The sequence below is a fragment of the Coenobita brevimanus genome, chromosome 47 (genome assembly GCF_032717465.1).
Source record: "Coenobita brevimanus isolate Jiangsu-jjx chromosome 47, ASM3271746v2, whole genome shotgun sequence".
Taxonomy (NCBI): Eukaryota; Metazoa; Arthropoda; class Malacostraca; order Decapoda; family Coenobitidae; genus Coenobita; species Coenobita brevimanus.
Genome location: NC_137000.1, coordinates 19,159,065 through 19,165,577, shown reverse-complemented (window position 1 = coordinate 19,165,577; position 6,513 = coordinate 19,159,065). Strand labels below are relative to the sequence as shown.

Here is a 6,513-nt window from a genome sequence, read left to right as displayed (position 1 = left end):
CCCCCATATGGGGGTCCAGGGGTCGGAAAATTTGGCCCCCCCTCCATTTTCTCACAGTATAACCCCAAATCAACCAGGAAATGCCCCCCCCAAAAAAAAAAAAAAAAAAAAATCAATTTTGGCACGAAAATCCTACGGGAATACAAGTTATACTGCACTCTCACCCAGAAAAGTCCCGTCATGCTTTGTTTATTTGTAACTGATTTCTTCGATTACTAACTAAAGAAATGCAGAAATCGATTTTTTTTCAATAATCGATTAGTTGAAATGATTACTACTAAGGAATTCCATTTACTTTCGACTTTAGTTACCAGTTTTCTTTAATTTGGGAGCCATGCCACTGGGCGCTGGAGGACTATACCAATGGGTGGGGCGCAAACTCGGAAATGTAAGAATCACATCCTTTTCTTTGTTTTTAGCATAATTTTTTGCCTAGCCACAAGAGCGTTTTTGTATTGCATATATTTTTTATCGCAAGAATGCTTGTTTTATACATATTACTAACCACAAGGATGCACGTTTCGTGTATCTTCATAAAGACAAGAATACTGTATTTGTGTTTTACACATTTCATTCATTCATTGCCAGACGCCATGTATCCCAACCGGGGTGGCCAAGGGCTTAGAGTTAATTGTTTTACAGGGAGGGGCACTAATCCTCCACCAACCCCACCTGACACGTAGGGATGCCAACAGCATCTGGTGTTCCCAGATGGTCACCTATCCAAGTACTAACCAGACCCGACGTTGCTTAACTTCGCTGATCGGACGGGAAGCGGTGTACTCAACGTGGTATGGCCGTGTTTTACACACTCAGAGAAAAATAGCTTACATAATGTGGAGTATCCATGGCATAAAGAAGCTTTTTAGCAAGTCTAGATGAACGAAGGAAAGAAATGAAAGAATAGTGGGACTTGGAAAATTTAGAAATAGAGGAGCTCCAGCAAGGGGGTGAGATGAACTTGTACAAGTATTGCTACTAGGTAGGCTAGATACAGTATGGAGTGGGACCTTGAAAAACAAACACATAATCCCAGACTCCAGTAATCGAAATGGTAATTGCTGGGATGAGAACCAGGAGGGAGATGGAAACAGCAAAGCTAGCTTGAGATTCATTCTAATAGGTCTAGGCATGGGCGCGTCCTCTCTTGCACGGTGTGAGTCAGACTGCCTGCCAAGCCCGAGGCGCAGACTGCGGCGCTCGCGGGAAAACTTCCCGCGCAAATACAAACTCCAACACCCCCCTCTCCATTGCAGTGAACTCCTCACTTCCTGCGGTATTGATACAAAGTACATTGGTCAGGGAGGAGGGTCACTGCAATAATAAAACAATGGGCAGTACTGACACTCATCATTACTTAAGGCTAGGCTTTTACATGACACAATGCTGGCAAAATTTACATGTTACATATATGCTGGCTTAAGAATGGCATAATTGATACAACAATAAGGAATTCAATTACATGTGCTAGGGCAACCATTGCTTTGGTTTCACAGTACGAAGTATGAGCACAGCAAGGCTATACAAAACACCTTAACATGCCTAGGGGTAGAAAACACAGCAATGTCACGGTACATAGTTTTCCAGGTGTCTTGGGGCGCACCTATGGTGGTATACTACTCTAAACTGGCAGCTAGGGTGGGGCGCCAACCTCTGTACAGTGTTGGCATGTTTTCCATACCCGCGATGCCTCTCTCTCTCTCTCTCTCTCTCTCTCTCTCTCTCTCTCTCTCTCTCTCCTGAGGGGAGATGTGCATCACCCTGGGGAATTTTGTTTCATTTATGAGTGACTGTTATAAACTTGTGCTTTCACTTCTCTATTTTGTTTTTATTATATCTAATTATATTTAAAAATATTGTTGTTTTACATATGGCGCCAGATGACCTCGCTGTTGTGGCGCCATAATTTGTTTTAATTCAATCATTCTCTCCCTTCTTCCTTCCCTCCCTTCCTACATCTCTCCCTCAGCTTGACAATGCACTCAACACTGCCCCTGGCTTGTTTCCCCCCGCCTTTTCTCTCTCTCTCTCTCTCTCTCTCTCTCTCTCTCTCTCTCTCTCATCTATGGTATTTTAGGATACATTTGGGTTATTTTCTTTTACATTATATTGTACATTATATTTAGCTTGACTATGCAGATGCAAGGAGTGGGCTAGCTGAGCTGCCATCCTGATTCAAGGACATAAAGGAAAGTGACACGAGGAAGCTCTGCTCGGGTGAGATTGGGTCTGTGTGTGTTGGCGCTCACGAGGGTTTAATGTATTATTTTTTTTTACTAAGAAATTGGCATATTTTTACTTATATTCCTGCACATTATGTTATAATCATAATTGTGACATTATTACCCACCCCAGAACTACAGTACAAGCCAAAAAAGTGACTACATTTTTTTTTTTAGCAATGCTGTAGAATATTTGCCATGTTTCTGTATTGCCGTATAAATATTTCATGCATAATAAGTTTAACGTTCTTTCTTATATCATAATACATACATTAACATTGTATTCATATGTGTTTATCTTATTTGTGATGCCTTTTACATATATAACAGCAGTTTCACATAGCGAGTTTGAGAAACATAGCACAACTGTACAGAGGTTGGTGCCCCACCCTAGCTGCCAGTTTAGAGTAGTACCACCATAGTGCACCACAGCCTCTCCAGGGGAGGGAGAGGCAGAGGGGCCTCCCTCCTGCGGTTGTCCCCCCGCTGGGGAACACCGTCGACGTGCGTGGTGGGTGTCTGTTCCCCTGTCTCTTTGTAGGGGCGGAGGTGATGGCGTTTCCTGAGGGAGGCTCACCCACTGCCGTCCAGCCACACCAGGTATTGCCTTGGAGCTGGTGTGTCAAAAATAACTCCTACACGGTCCCACTGCCCCATCTCCTGATTCTGTAGGCGCACCCGCTAGCTTGGGTTGAGATGGGAGAGGTTGTGTGCCGTCTGGTTGAATCTTGTGGCTGCGCATCCCCAATGTGGTCCATGGCCCATTCCCTGATTCTTAGCTTCCTGGCCCACCACCTGCTGATCCTGTAGTGTTCTTTGGCAGTGGGTACGGAGTCTCTCAGCTGACATCCCATCAACAGCTGAGCTGGGGATGCATCAGTGTCATGTAGTGGGGTGTTGAGGTATTGCAAAATGGCCCTGGCGGCTGCATCCGAGTCCATGGGACCTCCCAGGCCAGTGTTGTTCCTCAGCAGCCTCTTGGCAGACTTGACTGTGGCCTCTGCTCAGCCGTTGGACTGGGGGTAATGGACCTATGATATCCTCAGCTGCTCACACCACGTGGATAGGAATGTCCACATTTCCCCACTCACGAGGTTCATACCCTCATCACAAGACAGGACCTCTGGGATACCAAACTTTTTGAACCACTTACGAAAGGCTGTTATGAGTCATGAGCTGGCGGTGCCTCTGGGCAGATGCTCCACCTCCAGCCACCCAGTTAACATGTCTACATAAGAGATGTACTCCTATCCCTCCAGTTGGAACAGGTCATCCACTGTTTGCTGGAAAGGGTACTCCGGTGGGGGTGTAGGCAGCAAGTTTTCCACGGCTTGTTATGGGCATTGATTTCGCATACTTGACAGTGCCTCCTCTTCTGCTCCACCTCAGCACCTATGCCAGGCCAGTACAAACATTGCCTGGTACACCTGAGCATGGAGCCCCTGCCCTGGTCACGTGTGTGGAGGTTGGCTAGGACTGTGCGTTGAAAGGCTGTGGGAATTACAAGTTGCAGGTGCCCCTCGTCACTGGCATACATGACAGTGTCCCCCTGGCATGACGGGTGCCTCCTCATCCTGTAGTATGGGTGGAGTGCTATTGGCTGCTTGTCCTTCTGGTTGGCCTAGTCCCCGGTGCTCATGAGCTCATGGAGGGGCCTGTAGTCCTCGTCCTGGTGCACTTCCTCCTCCACTTGACAGAGGTCCACAATGGCGCCTTCTTTGTCATCTAGGGCACAGACTATCACTGCCACAACCACAGCACATGAAGCCTCATCTTCAGCCAGGTCTGTCTCGTCCGGTCTGCCCCATAGCAAGGGGTATCTTGAGAGTGCACATGCTGCACAGTTCGCCTCCCCCTTCAGGTACTTTATGCAAAATGAGTACATCAATGTCTTCTTGAGGATGAGTATATGGGGGTTGCTGATGTCTTTCAGCTCTTTGTCCTTGAAGATCTTTGTGAGTGCATGGTGGTCTGTGATGAAGGCGAGGTCCGGACATCCCAGCAGGAACAGGAGCGTCTTTTTCAGGCACCATGTGATGGCAAGGGCCTTCCTCTCCAATGCTTAGTAGTTCTTCTCGGCCACTGTTAGATGGTGGATGCCGCACAGGGCCAGTTTCCAGCCGCCCTTGCAGCACAGGGGGGCCTCTTGAGACACACAGTGACAATACTTCGGGATCACACAGCAATCTCATATAACCCGCAGTCAAGAGTGGGACCCACTCTGCAATCACTGCTGTAGCATCCCACGCCGTGGGCCCATGTCTTGAACTGGGATGGTCAAGCCTTACTGGGAGTCGCATGTGGTGTCGGCACTCACCACTGGGCCTGTGCCTCCAGGTGCAGGGTTGGGTACACTGGCTGGTCGGCCACCCCCATTCCTGGAGGTTGTAGCTGGGATGGTGGCACATTGTACATGTTGCTGTGCACTTGGTCTCCTGGCGCCATGTGGTGGAACCAGTCCTTTGCCTCTAGGTTTGCCTGCTCGAGCACTGGTGGTGCTACCTGGCTGGCGAGCCAGACTCTGTCCTGGGCCCGAAACTGGAACGGTTAACGTAACTATCGTGACTATTCAGAATAATACGACTGTTTAAATTTATGAGATTTGGTAAGAGCATTGACAACTGGTCACTAAAATATTCATTAAAAAATTCATACATGAATGAATACTTTCGATTGGCTCTTTCGCATTTGTAAAAATGTCTCTATCCGGTAATCTTTTACACATAGTCAACTTGTTATATTACTAATGAGCCCAGTGGAGTTAACGGTCATATATACATTCGTATCGTATTTCTCAGTAAAAGTAGTGCTTTAGTGAAGCTTGTCATTACCTTAGTTGTCTGAAATTTAATAATTACCAAATACCATCACCTGATATTTACTTTTATACTTCATGGGCTACCATCCCCAAGTTAGGAGAAGAGTATAAATATTTCCGCTAGATCTCTGTGCAGGCGGATGTGCATATGGTTCACCGAGAAGACCACTGTTGCCAGTGAAGGTTTTGAAGTCTAAAATTTGTTTGATTCTTATGATGTACCTTGATTTATACAATGTTTGAGGGGAAAAAAGTAAAATAATACATGTTAGGCTCAATGAATTTGGTTAAATTACTTCCTTCACTCCGATGACATGATCAAATTATTCTTTCAGTCCCGATGATTTTGTTCACCTCAGGAGACTGAACTGGATGATATAGCCTCCTTTCATAATTTTCAGTATAAGTGTGTTCTAAATAGCATAAAATCTGGTGACAGGAAAAAAAAAAAATGGTATTTCACGAACTGCACAGGGTACGCTCCTGACATCAATTTCTCATTCAGAGGTGAAACCGCTGAGCTCTATAATATGGAGAGGCTATCTCCGCCGCGTGCGTGTGATTTTGGCCTCCATATTGGAACACCAGCACTCAACTTCGAATACTTTGTTTCCACTAAGCAGTGGTTATTAATAAAGATACACTTGATGGCTTATAGTACAAAAACATATGTGGATTTTTTTTTTCTTCTGCCTAGCTCAACGAATCATATCGGGTACATTTAGCCAATGAGTATAAGACAGGGATACTGGGGAAGAATCTTTCTGCCCCACCCCAGGGGGCATTAATGTTATAGAACTAGCAACAAGATATATTTCTTACTTATGATGTGTAACGCTCTCTCTCTTCGATGAATTCCTGTGCCCATTTTTGTATCCATAAGCTGCACCGTGGACCATGGCACTATATTTTCCGGAATCATCAGCTGCTTTCAAAAACCCACAGAGCAACTCAGTACAAAAACGTGGGTATCAGGCGTGGTGTAACATGGCTGCCACTACACCAGCGCCACCTGGCGGTGGCTACATAAATTACGCGGTGCTACCATGAGAAAGCCTCTTCATATTATAGAGCTCAGTGCGGAAAACATGTAACCATTATGAAGCCAGGAAACAGTGGGTTATCGTTCTTTAATTACAAGCAGCATTTTTCAATTGTTTTGTTGGCCACTGTTGACTATGGTTATGAATTCACTACAGTTGACGTGGGTTCAATGGGCCGCTTTATTGATGGAAATGTTTTTTGGAACAGTGCATTGGGAAGCAAAATGCAAAACAAATCATTGTAGATTCCAACACCAAAACCACTACCTGGGATAGAAAATGATGTACCATATGTTTCTGTTAGTGATGCTGCATTTCCATTAATGGAGAATGTGATGCGTCCTTATCCCAAAGGGAAAGTGTCGGGCAATTCTGATAAAGTGTTTAATTACAGACCCACGTACCCGAGAAACAGCTGAGTGTTCATTTG

The 6,513-nt window shown here is 45.6% G+C and overlaps 1 pseudogene; it reads right to left on the bottom strand.

The window, feature by feature from the left end:
* Positions 1-686: 686 nt before the first annotated feature.
* On the bottom strand, positions 687-805 carry LOC145399169 (5S ribosomal RNA; annotated as a pseudogene).
* Between the last annotated feature and the right edge of the window lie 5,708 nt (positions 806-6,513).